The following is a 12,823-nucleotide window of genomic DNA, read 5'->3' as shown; positions in this document are numbered from 1 at the left end:
GAGTAGAAATGCAAAGATGATTGTTTGAATACTGAACTCTGTATAAAAGTAGCTTGGTGTTCAATATGCTTAGGCAGATTTTTTTGTCCGAAAGGATGAATTGCTAGGACTTGGAGAGGTTTGTTGATTACAACTGAAGTAAAATTGACAGGAATAGTTTGTGTGGAGTGTAGGAATAGAATAAAGAAAAGCAAATAAACTAAGAACTACATAATTCTTGCATGAAAAGAAGCAAAAATTACTGGCTCTAAACTATTGTATTAAGAAAATGTGCTGGCACTGAAATAAAAGTAATTCCTATATAATAATTTTCACTCAGAAATACTAGGTCTGTTTTCAAAAAACTGGCACATCTGATCATTTGACATAAATCTTGATACTTATGGATTGTTTGTACAATACTCTGAGAAAAGGCTTTGTTCTGAGGTACAGAAAGTATGTTGAAAGTGACAGTGAAAGTCCATTCAATGTTTTTACAAGAATGTACACTCTATTTCCTTAGGCCAGCTTCAAACTTTCTAATTGCTACGTATGGTCATGTTTTAGATGTAAGCAGCTTTAGTGGAGAGTTGTGTACTGACCATGACATGCACCTGAACAGGCCAGGAAAAAAGTTTAAAGTACTCTTCTAAATATAGCAACTATCAACGTTATGGAAAGCAGGGCATATAGACACTACATTATACACATGGTTTTCAAAACTGCAGGACAAGAAAGTGTCCCTGAGCTAGACTACCATTTCTATTTTAGACAAAACACTGTAACTGTCAATCTTCCTCTGGAATATTAAAGGCTTTGGGATGATAAAAAAACTGTAAGCCATTAGTTCTGGAGTCGTCACAGGGTGCAAGTACTTCATGTAAAAATACAGGATGCTAATGGCTTAGAGAGAAAGCAAAACAGATGCAAATTGCCTTCATGCTATTCAACATTCAGTTTTAGAAATAAATTTTTAGTTTGAATGCTTTTGTACGATAAAAAAAAGAGCGATATATTATGTGTCTTAGAACATTAGCATACAGAAAGTCGAGTAGTTTTTCATATATAACCAGTATGTTCTGGTAGCGATACTGTGCAGTGCTGAGAGAAAAAGGGATGGTTGTTGCAATATTTATCAGACAAAATACCGGGTGATCAAAAAGTCAGTATAAATTTGAAAACTTAAGCCACGGAATAATGTAGATAGAGGGGTAAAAATTGACACACATGCTTGGAATGACATGGGGTTTTATTAGAAAAAAAAAGAACATAGTTCACAAAATGTCAGACAGATGACAATGGACAGCAAAACGTCAGTTACTGCTACCATGACAGTTGAGAGGTATGCCGGTATGTTACAGAATTGCATCATCCCCAGCCTGGCTGGTAAACACCTGCTGGAACGTACGATGTTTATGCAGGATGGCGCTCCACCCTAGATTGCTAGATGCGTGAAAGCTCTCTTGCGCGTGTTGTTTGGTGATCCTGTACTCGGCCGCCACTTTCATCATGAATGGCCTCCCAGGTCCCCAGACCTCAGTCAGTGCGACTATCGGCTTTGGGGTTACCTGAAGTCGCAAGTGTATCTTGATCGACTGACTCTCTAGGGATGCTGAAAGACAACATCCAACGCCAATGCCTCACCATAGCTGCAGACCTGCTTTACAGTGCCGTTCACAACATTATTCCTAGACTACAGCTACTGTTGACAAATGATGGACATATTGAACATTTCCTGTAAAGAACACCATCTTTGCTTTGTCTTACTTTGTTATGCTAATTGATATTCTGATCAGATGAAGTGCCATCTGTCACATTTGTTGAACTTTTCTTTTTTTTTTTGGTTCTAATAAAACCCCATCTCATTCAGAGCATGTGTGTCAATTTGTACCTATCTATCGACATTATTTAGTGATTCATTCAGTTTTCAAATTTATACTGACTTTTTGATCACCCGGTATAACATTATCTAAAACATGTTTAGTTGTGTGTGACTGTTCAACCGGAATATCATAATATTGTTAGTTTGTACAGGTCTCCGAATGGTGACACTAAATAACTTTTTTGAGAGATTTGTGCAAATGATAAAAAAATTATAATTCAAAACAAACATTGCAGTTTGTGTCAGTTTCAACATTTTTAAGGCTCAGATGAACTCAAAAACGTTTTTAAACATATTCAGAAAATTAAATTTACATTATACTAAAAGTAGTCCTATGTGTGGGAATGCTTGTTTGGACAATATTATAGCTAATTTCTCAAAAGATGTACACATTGTTAGCACAGCAGATGAGTGTTTCACAAATCTTGATCCTCCAATCAGTTTTTATGATGGAAGTTGCCACTTATGTCAAGTTTCGCCTCATTTGGCGTCACAGGTGCTGAGAGCGCTCCACTTGCCAATAGCACTCAGCAGACCTGGACAGTCATCCACTCAAGTGCTCACAAAGTCCAACAGCACCAACTTCGTTGATCTGTTGAAAACCGGTGTTACAACTGTGGCAAGGCCATTGGCCAGATTGATTACGTGGCTGTAGATAAGAAGCAAAGCATGATATGGTTGGATCTGATAGAGGAATGTAATAAGTTGTTCAGACTGCATTAGAAATGCATTAGTCCAGATGAAGGAAAAAAAATTGTGTAGTTGCAAATTTTTGTACTGCCAAACTAATAGTTTCCACATTGAAGGGGATGGAAAAATTGTAAATTATTAACAGTAATGTCTTAATGGTATAAAATTAACTTAGAGGTGGTTGCGTTGTTTGGGGGAAGAGACCAGTGAGGTCGTCGGTCTCATTGGATTGGGGAAGGAAGTCAGCTGTGCTCTTTCAAAGGGACCATACTGGCATTTGCCTGGAGTGATTTAGGGAATCAGGATGGCCAGATGCGGGATTGAACTCTCGTCCTCCTGAATGAGAGTCCAGTGTGCTAACCACTGCACCACCTCACTCGGTATTTGAACTTGGAAATAACAGAAAATATTATAGAAGAGCATCTTTTGTTGAATGGGTTCATTTCAAAAATCAACTGAATCATCTTGCAGGCCAAGTAATGATGCATCATTCGTATGTGTACCATGGTATGTGTCTCAAACCGTGGAACATGTAATGCTGGCTTTTTGGCATTCACATCTTCTCCCACACTCAGTAGAACATTGGCAAAAGATGATGATCAGTATAGCTCCAGGTGCAACTGGATCTTTGGTTGCCATTTGGTAGACCAAGCTATCCTCCTCTTGATTCAATCCCCATTCACTCTGCAGTAGGGGGCTACTGAACCATTGTTGTACCTTTAAGTAAGTAATCAAAACACCTGTAAGTAACAGGAAATGGTGTTGTAAAAAAGCATTAACAAAAGTTTTTAGTGAAAATGTTGTCTATTTTCTTAATTTGCCTAGGAATTTTGTGGAAAGTTTAACCACTCCTACTTTACTTTCGTTATAAATTATAGAGGTTGTGTTACACCTGCTAAGTGCCTGGAGAGGATGAGGATGGTTTCAGCAAAAGGGAGTTGTTAGAGTTTGTTCAAAACAGTTCGGATTGAACCTTGCCCCTACCAGGCTTCGTGAATTGTTCGTTAATGGTGGTCATGGAAAAAATGGAGTAAAACAATTGAATCCACACCTTTCACTATTATTGTGACAGCTGGGTGGAGTGCAGATTTCTCTAATGCACATCTCACTATAGTTCCACCAGCAATGCCTGTAATAACTATTGTTTGTATCCCCTTGCTGTCATTTTATCACTGAGGGGTTCTATAAGCCAGGTTTTGTTCTTCACATTTGGGAGAAAAATGCTCCTGTCGAACAGTGGCTGTCAGGTTTTCATTAAAATTGATGTCAGTTGAAGTGTTTGTGGGGATCCTTCTCTTCCACTCTGCACATTTTTTACTGTTGATGTCACCATATCCATCAAAAACTACAGTACAAATTTGACCATAATATTTGAGTACACAGGCCATGTATTGCTTTCAAAGTACGGAAAACTTGGTGACCATCTTCCATTTCACGCCACGAAAGAGGAAGACTCTACCGACTACATTGGCACTCGTTTCTTAGGTTATGAGTTGCATAATTGTCCTCTGGAAAAGTATCATACAGAGAAAATTTCTTTCATCTCCTCATTCCCCTTCATTAAAAAGAGCCAATGGGAATGGAGATAATTAATATTCCATAAGCTTTGCAACATCTTCATTGTCTATGGCATTGTTCATACTAACCAAAGACAATAACATGTCACCAAAATTACAACCATTATAACTTTGCATGGTTCTGGTACCAATTTCCAGGGATTAATGACTTTATTTTTGAGTTTTCGATCATCACTGTTGACAGAGGCATAAGTGAATTCCATCTTGGAAAAGGAGGATGGTCATTGAACCACTCACATATCTTTGCCCAGTCTTGTTCATGCCTATTTTGTCATACCTGTTGATCAGCATGCTGCTCCCCTTCGAAAATGCCACTCCAGTTGACTGCTCTAATGACAAGCAGATGGCAACTGCTCCAGGGGCTCCTTCAACCCACTTCACCATAATGGAATTGGCTATGCCTCTTCCTTGTGTCAGACCACCTAAGCTTTTAATGGAGTCCATTAAATTCTGCTGTGTGGTTGTGTTTAAACAAACCCCTGCCCTGGGGAAGCAGTTTAATTTATGGTGAAATAACCCTTATCTGCAAAATCCTTCAACACATGCGGGTTGTTAGTTTTGAATGCTGTCATGTCTTGCATGTAAAGACGGGCACATTTTATGTAATGAAAATGACCACTTGCATGAAAGAATGATATCATTTCCTGAACACAGGCTAAATGGCAGTTCTAATCACAACACTCAGAATTTATGAAATTCTTCATTAATGAAACTGTTAGAATACTGCACCCAATCTCCTTGAGAAGAGCCAGCTCGTTCTTGAATTTATTTAAAACTGATGCCAGACAAGCCTCTACCTCTATTTTTTGTACAGTAATATCTTCTATATTGTTCAAACTGTTGATAACACACATCTTTTCTTCTTTTGAGACATTGCGGTCATTCCAGAATGATCCGCATTAAAAGAGCGTGAACAAGTAAGTGTCCGCAAACACCTCTACTGCAAATTAATATCTTTTCAACTGAATCTGCAGCATAAACTAAACTTAACGCTTCTTTCAACCCAGTCCCTGCCATTGTGTGAACAATGCGCACCATGTAGGATGTAAGTGTGTGAAATAATTGCTGACTGGATTTTTTGAGACTTATGTATGGTGGTTGATCAAAAGTAACAAAACGAATTATAGCACCTTGCTGCTGGCTGTTGTTATCAGGGTGTTCTAAAGCTGTATACACTGTAGTCTAGTCACTTGGTGGTGAGTTATTGAAAGGTAAGAATTTTATTGCGTTTCTTTCATCATTGTGTTACTGCCAGACTTCGTAACTCCATTCCATTCAGAAATTGCTGGCACTTGTCGAGTGGACTGCATGGCATGGAGCCACTTACCACACAGCCACAGCACATATGGCATGGTGTGTGAATATGTCAGACGAATTGGGACTAATCACCTTCAAGTCATGGACACTACCCTGCAATAATATATTGTTTGTCTGATGTTCAAATACCTGAAGTTCCATAACACCCAGTGCCCTACTTTTGTGGCTGAAGGAACTGATTTAAGCTTCTGGATCTCTTCAGATTGTGGAGAGCTGAGCCTGGGGTGATATATTTGATGTGTCCCACACTGTGAAAAGTATTCCAGCTGTCAATAGCGCAGACTTTGAAATCGACATTTTTGAAAACATAATGACAAAATGTTGCAGGTCTTCAGTGTGGCAGACAGTTTATAGCTCCAGCTCTTGTGTTTCATAATACGTTCCACTGAATCCTAAAACATCAAGCAGACTGATCAAGCTTTTTAATCCAAACTTCCTGCGAATGAAGAGAGTGACAACATGTATTTATGAGGGTCATTCAGTAATTAGAGAGACAAATTGGTCTGGAGAAAAGCATTTATTTTTACAAAACAATACTTTCTCTACTTTCCAACATACTCCCTTTGAACATTTATGCACTTGTTCCAGTGGGCTACAAGCTTTTTTTATTCCAGCTGCAAAGAACTCTATTTTGATGTTTGAACCAATTTCCCACAAACTTCACGTCCTCATTGTCCTGGAACCTTTTCCCATGTAATGCCTCCTTCAGTGCACCAAACAAATGGAAATCATTAGGTGCTAAATCAGGACTGTAAGGGGGATGAGGCAGTACTTCCCAGGCCATTTTGTCAATGGTTTCACAGGTTAGTTGAGCAATGTAAGGATGTGCGTTGTCTTGCTGGAGAATCACACCTCTCCTCTTAGATCCACGACATCTCTCTCTCATGGCTGGCTTTACTTTGTTTAAAAGCAAATCTGAGTAGTGTTGGTTGTTCATTGTACACTGCTCTTCAAGATAATCACAAAAAACTGGACTTTCAGTATCCCAAAACACTGTCAACATGACTTTTCCTACTGATGCTTGGGTTTTGAATTTTTTTCTTGACAGGTGAGTTGGTGTGCTACTCCATGCATTGCCTTTTTGATCCTGGCTCATAATAGTGAACCCAAGTTTCATCACAAGCTAAAATTTTGTTGAGGAAGTGCTCACCTTCTCTTTCATAACGTTCCTTTAGCTCTGTGCACACTCTCAACCTTGTTTCCTTGTGTAGCTGTGTCAGCTCCTTTGGGACCCATCTTGCATAGTTTTGCGCTGCTTCAGCTTGTTATACATAATATTATGAACTGTACAAGTACTATCTTGAACCCTATCAACTATCATTTCCACAGTCACACGGCGGTCGGCACAAATAATGTCATCAACTCGACTTTCAAGTGAGTGAGTTGAAACTGCAACTGGTCAGCCAGAATAGTGTTTGTCAGTTATTGAGTCGCGACTAGTTTTGAACTGCTCCACACAATTGTAGAAATTTGCAGGATTCATACAATCTTCACCATAAACTTTAGACATTTTACAGTATATATTCACTGCTTTCTCGTCTTCAACAAGTAAAAAATAAATAACAGGATGTTGTTCAATTAATGTGGACATTTCAAGAGGACTCGCCATTCAGAGTTCATCCCGGTGATGCCAACTTAAAGCCATAAAAATACCAAACTTGCCTTACTAACAATTTTTCCCACAGACCAGTTTGTTTCTTTAATTATTGAATGACCCTCGTAGGTGATATGAATGATCAAGGGCAAATGGTAGCAATGAGAGCATGAAGTATAGATGTCAGCTTCTTTTCAATTTCCTGTTTTGCTTTTTTCTTCACTGAAATGTAGTCCATGAAGACGAAGTGTGTACGAGGCATCATTACATCAGCCCCACTACAGAATTTGCACAAAGTGGAAAAACAGTACTATCATATGCCACTGACTCAATAACTTGTAAGGTTATAGTGGCAGTTGCTTTTACAATTCTTTCCCATTCTGCTTGTTCATCTTTCTACTTCAAACAATGCCTCATTCAAAATTTTTCACCTCAACAACAAAAGTACACAATAGTTTTTCTGGTGCAGATTGTGCAGAAAACAATGTGATCCCCATACTATTATCTCAGTTTGTCTTTATACGAGGAAATGTTGCAAAAAAATGCTTGAAAAACTTTTCTAAGGTGAACTGGCAGTCATCATTCCCCTCTATGTAACTGAATATTTCCTCAATTGACACATTAATTCCTTCATCCTCAGGGCGTACAATTTTTCTAGATTTGGGTTCTGAGACTATAAATAACTTTCTATAGCAGTCCTTGCTATATATTGCATCTGCAGGATATAGATACCCAACAGAGCAGGTACATGTTCAGATGGTGTCTTCCCATTTATCCTCTCTCTCCTCCACACAAAATGTAGTTGTATTATCGTAACTGAAGGATTGAACATTGTAAACATGTTGCTGCCATTTTTTGTTTTTTGTCTGTTTATCAAAAAATTCACCATCAGTAGCTTCTGCACAAAACAGACAGCTATTTTTAAAATCAAATTTCACTTCAGCTGAATGCAAATGTTTGACCCCAGCTGACATTTCTCTGAAATAGCATGTCTTAGAAATCTTTTAATTGACTTAGCTCTGCTGTCCTCTTTTGTGCAAGATGCATGAACAACAACGTGTTTTTGGTTCCTGGAACTTTCAGCCTTCCCATATATATCTCAATTTTTTTAAAAAGAATAACTGGCATTTACCAGTCCCTGTATTTCTTTCTCACCAGTATTCCATAGGTCACTGACAACATCACTCTCACAGATTACGCACGTCTCAACCACTGTTTATATGAACATGTTGTGTATAGAAACAATGAAGCTATTTTGTCTACTCGCATAAGAGAACTGGACAGGAAATGTTGGGGAGGGTATAGTCAATCATTCTGCGTATAAACTGAAGAGTGGACAGCTCTCCTGGTGGGGGAACTGACTATTCCCCAAAGAAAGCCACAACAGTCGTACAGGATTACGAACAATCAACAATCAATTTTCCTTTTAGCAGTGCAATGTGATGTGCAGAGATTTACGTAGATTCTCTTGATATGTGTAGTTTTATTAGTAACTAATATCTGTAGTCTATTTAGTGTTAACACATTTTATGGAAAATAAATACTTCCCAGACATGTCTGCGCACAACACATTTTGTGGAAAATAAACTCCCTTCAGGTGTATCTGCGCACTGTATCACCAGCGATTTACAAGGCGTGCTGCAGAAAGGTTGGTACGATTGTGAAACAATGTGTAGTTGTTTCCTGTGACTAGTGGTGTAGGAAGAGTGAGGACTCGCTTGCTCTTAAGTTTGCAAACACACAAATGGAGGAAGCAAGTGACCTGATTCTAATGACCTGCCTTTCCTCACACTTCTACCCTACACCCCCATTTCCTCCCATTGCCAGCAGTCACATCCCCAGAATGCAATTTATCACTCATTACAGCGGCTTATCTCCAACATAATAATTTACTTGGAAATTTCTCTGCAAACAGTAAACACTCTTAAACTATATTTTCAAAATATTCCTCCAGGTGTTTTGATCTTGTTTGCTCTTCCTCTGTGCCCATTCTCCTCATTGTGTGCTGTACATTTTGGAGCCAGGTGGTCATAGGTCATCCGTGTCTCCTTCTTCTCCCCTCTGGTTCCCACTCCAGTATCAATTTTGGTATTTTGGCTTCCTCCATTCATCGTACATGCCCGTACCACTGTAAATTCTTCCTATCCATTATGTCATATATTCTTTCTTTTATTTCCATTCTCCTTATTATTTCGGTGTTCCTTACCTTCTCTTTCCTGGAGATTCTTGCCAATCTTCTCCAGAAGTCCCTCTTTAGAGCTTGTAATTTTTTAATGTGCTTCAGGTTAATTGTCCAGGTCTCCGATCCATATTGAACCGCACACTCTAATATGGATTTGTATATTAATTTTTTAGTTCTGCTCATTACAGTCGTGCTCCATAAGACTGAGTTAAGCATCCCAGTGACCTTCCGCCCGCTACTAATTATTTTTATTGATTTCTAACTCTGATTTTCCCTCGATTTCTAAAATTGATCCCAAATAACAGAAAGTGTTTATCTTTTTTATTTTCTTTCCTTTAATGAATAGCTCATCTGAATCATTAGTCAAGTATTCTGTTTTTCGGTAATTAATCTTCAAACCCCAAGTTTTGATTGCTAGTGCTAGCTGATTGCTAGTGCTAGCTGATTGCTAGTGCTAGCTGATTGCTAGTGCTAGCTGATTGCTAGTGCTAGCTGATTGCTAGTGCTAGCTGATTGCTAGTGCTTGTTGATTGCACATATAGTGAGAATCCTCCCCATCTTGTGATACGGCTACTTTATCATCAGCAAACAATAAATGATGTAGGTAAACTACATCTCTTATTTATAATACCATAGTATTACATATACGAGACCATGTTCTAAGGCTAATATCTATATAGGTTTTAAATAATGACTGTGATGTGGGACAGCCCTGTAAAAGGTCTTTGCTTGTTCCAAATCTCTGTGAAAGTTTATTACCAACTTTCACTTGGCAAATGTTATCTTTATACATCTGTTGTATCATTTTAATCAAGGAAGGGTTTTTGTTTGTCATATGTAGTGCTCTCCAGAGTAATTTTTTTGGAACAGTATCATACACTTTTTGTAGGGCTATGAAAATTCAGCTTAAACTTTATGATTTTTCCCTATGTTTCTCAATAAGCTGTCGTAATATGAAAATATGGTTTACACTTGACCTCCCAGCCGTGAAACCACATTGTTCTTCTTGGATTCTAAAATTTTTTTCCAGGTTTTTTTTTCCTATTACTTTCGCAAAAATTCTCTTTGATGTATTTGTGACACAAATTCCTCGATAGTTTGAACAAATTTTATGATCCCCTTTCTTAAGTATGGTATTAATGTAAAGCTTCATCTCGATGGGTATTGAATCTCCATGTATCATTTTGTTGAAAAGCTGTGTTATCGTTCACAATTTTGTTACCATCATATTTCAGACACTTCTGATTGATATTGTCTGGTCATGGTGATTTACCATTCTTTCCTGTTCGCAATGCCTGGACTACTTCACTTTCTAAAATCTGGGTCTCATCATCTTCATGTCCATTCTCTTCCACTGTTCCTTCTTCTAGATATTCTTCTCTGTCTTCTTTTAATAATTCTTGTAAATACTTTTTCCATTTCTTTTGTGTTATCACTTGGAGATTGGTTTTGATTTTTTATCCGGTCGAAGCCCTTTTAATACTGACCATGCTACTTTTGCTCTCCCAAATCCTAATTTGCTATTAACCTTGGCACATGCTCTTTCGCATGCTTCACAAAATGTCCGACAGATGGCGCTGGACAGCAAAACGTCACTGACTGCGCATGACAATTGGGTATAAAAGGAGCTGCAATGAGAGAGAGTATCAGATGCGCCAGCAGTCGCAGAATGTTGATGTTACCTGAAAAGGCGCTTTTAGTGAAGCTATATTATCAGAATGGGGAATGTGCTAGTTCAGTGTTACAATCCTATCGCCATAGGAAGTGGATTCGAACGGGTAAAGGTCCGTTGACAAATGTAGCTGTGGCAAGAACGATTTTGAAGTTCGAAGCCACGGATTGTTTAGACGATAGACCCTGTAGTGGCCGACCGAGCACAAGGTGTAATGCTGCTGAGACAGTTCAGGATGAAATGGAGACTGTAGCGGGTTCATCTATCCACGGGGACGTCAGCATTCGTGCAGTCGCACATCGCACCGGCATTCCATACACTACTGTTTGGTTGGCACTTAGGCGTACCCCCCCGATGCTATCCCTTCAAAATCCATTGGCATCGTGAACTGTTACCTGACGATTTAGTGAAGCGGAGGGCATTTGCGGTGTGAGCGTTCCAAAAGATGGCGGAATACGACGATTGGTTGAGTAACGTGTTGTGGACCGACGAAGCTCATTTCATGCTCCGAGGGTCTGTCAATGTCCACAACTGCAGAATTTGGGCTACCAAAAATCCTAGAACTGTCTTGGAAACTCCATTGCACGACGAGAAAGTCACAGTATGGGTTGGATTTACAACATCTACCGTTATCAGGACTTTTTTTTCTTCGAGGATATGCATGATTCTGGTTTTGTAACTTCTACCGTGACGGGTGAGAGGTACGCCGTTATGTTACAGACTCGCATCATCCCCAGCCTGGCTGATAAACACCTGCTGGAATGTATGAGGTTTATGGAGGATGGCCTCAACCCCTTATTGCTAGAGGTGTGAAAGATCTCATGCGCGCGTCGTTTGGTGATGATCGTGTGCTCAGCCGCCACTTTCATCATGCTTGGCCTCCCAGGTCCCCAGACCTCAGTCCATGCGACTATTGGCTTTGGGGTTACCTGAAGTCACAAGTGTATCATGATCGACCAACATCTCTAGGGATGCTGAAAGACAATATCTGACACCGATGTCTCACCATAACTCCGGATATGCTGTTCACAACATTCTTCCTCGACGACAGCTATTGTTGAGGAATGATGGTGGACATATTGAGCATTTCCTGTAAAGAACATCATCTTTGCTTTGTCTTACTTTGTTATGTTAATTATTGCTATTCTGACCAGATGAAGGGCCATCTGTCGGACATTTTTTGAACTTTTGTACCTCTCTATCTACATTATTCCGTGATTTATTTAGTTTTCAAATTTATACTGACTTTTTGATCACCCGGTATTTACAAATTTTGATCAATTTAAAATAAGCTAATTCGCATACACGTATATTTACAGACTTCGAGTTAGAGACAATCATTAGATTTACTCATGGTATAAAATACTTTACTCCTCCTCCTCCTCCTCCTCCTCCTCCTCCGCCTCCAATAACTTATTAAAAAAACACACACACACACACACACACACACACACACACACACACACACACACACTCTCTCTCTCTCTCTCTCTCTCTCTCTCTCTGGTGACTCTGGGCCATTTTCTGTACCCCAGCGTCCCATTTGCTATCCTGAAAAACTAGGTCAGCGTCCCTCCATAATGAGTGAGATGTTGAGCTCAGAAAGAGGAATATGTGTTAGTATTGTGTTATGCATAGCTTGGGAGTAGGTATTTCTAGAAAGGAAAAAAACATAAAGTGAAAGTGTTATGTTGGATGTTTTATAATAATAATAATAATTATTATTATTATTTGTATATTTTTTTTTTATCAAACCCCTACTCTGTTTTAGCTAAGTAATCCTTCAGTGTTTAAAATGTATTGCATAACAGGTACTTTTTAGCTTCCTTTTTTAAATAAGTGTATTTTTGCAATTTCTTTAATCTCTTTTGGTAATTTATTGTACAGTTTTATTCCTTGGTAGAAAATGCTGTTTTGAGTTTTACGTTTA

This window comes from Schistocerca gregaria, chromosome X (assembly GCF_023897955.1).
Source record: "Schistocerca gregaria isolate iqSchGreg1 chromosome X, iqSchGreg1.2, whole genome shotgun sequence".
In the NCBI taxonomy this organism is placed as follows: Eukaryota; Metazoa; Arthropoda; class Insecta; order Orthoptera; family Acrididae; genus Schistocerca; species Schistocerca gregaria.
This window is presented reverse-complemented; position numbering follows the sequence as displayed.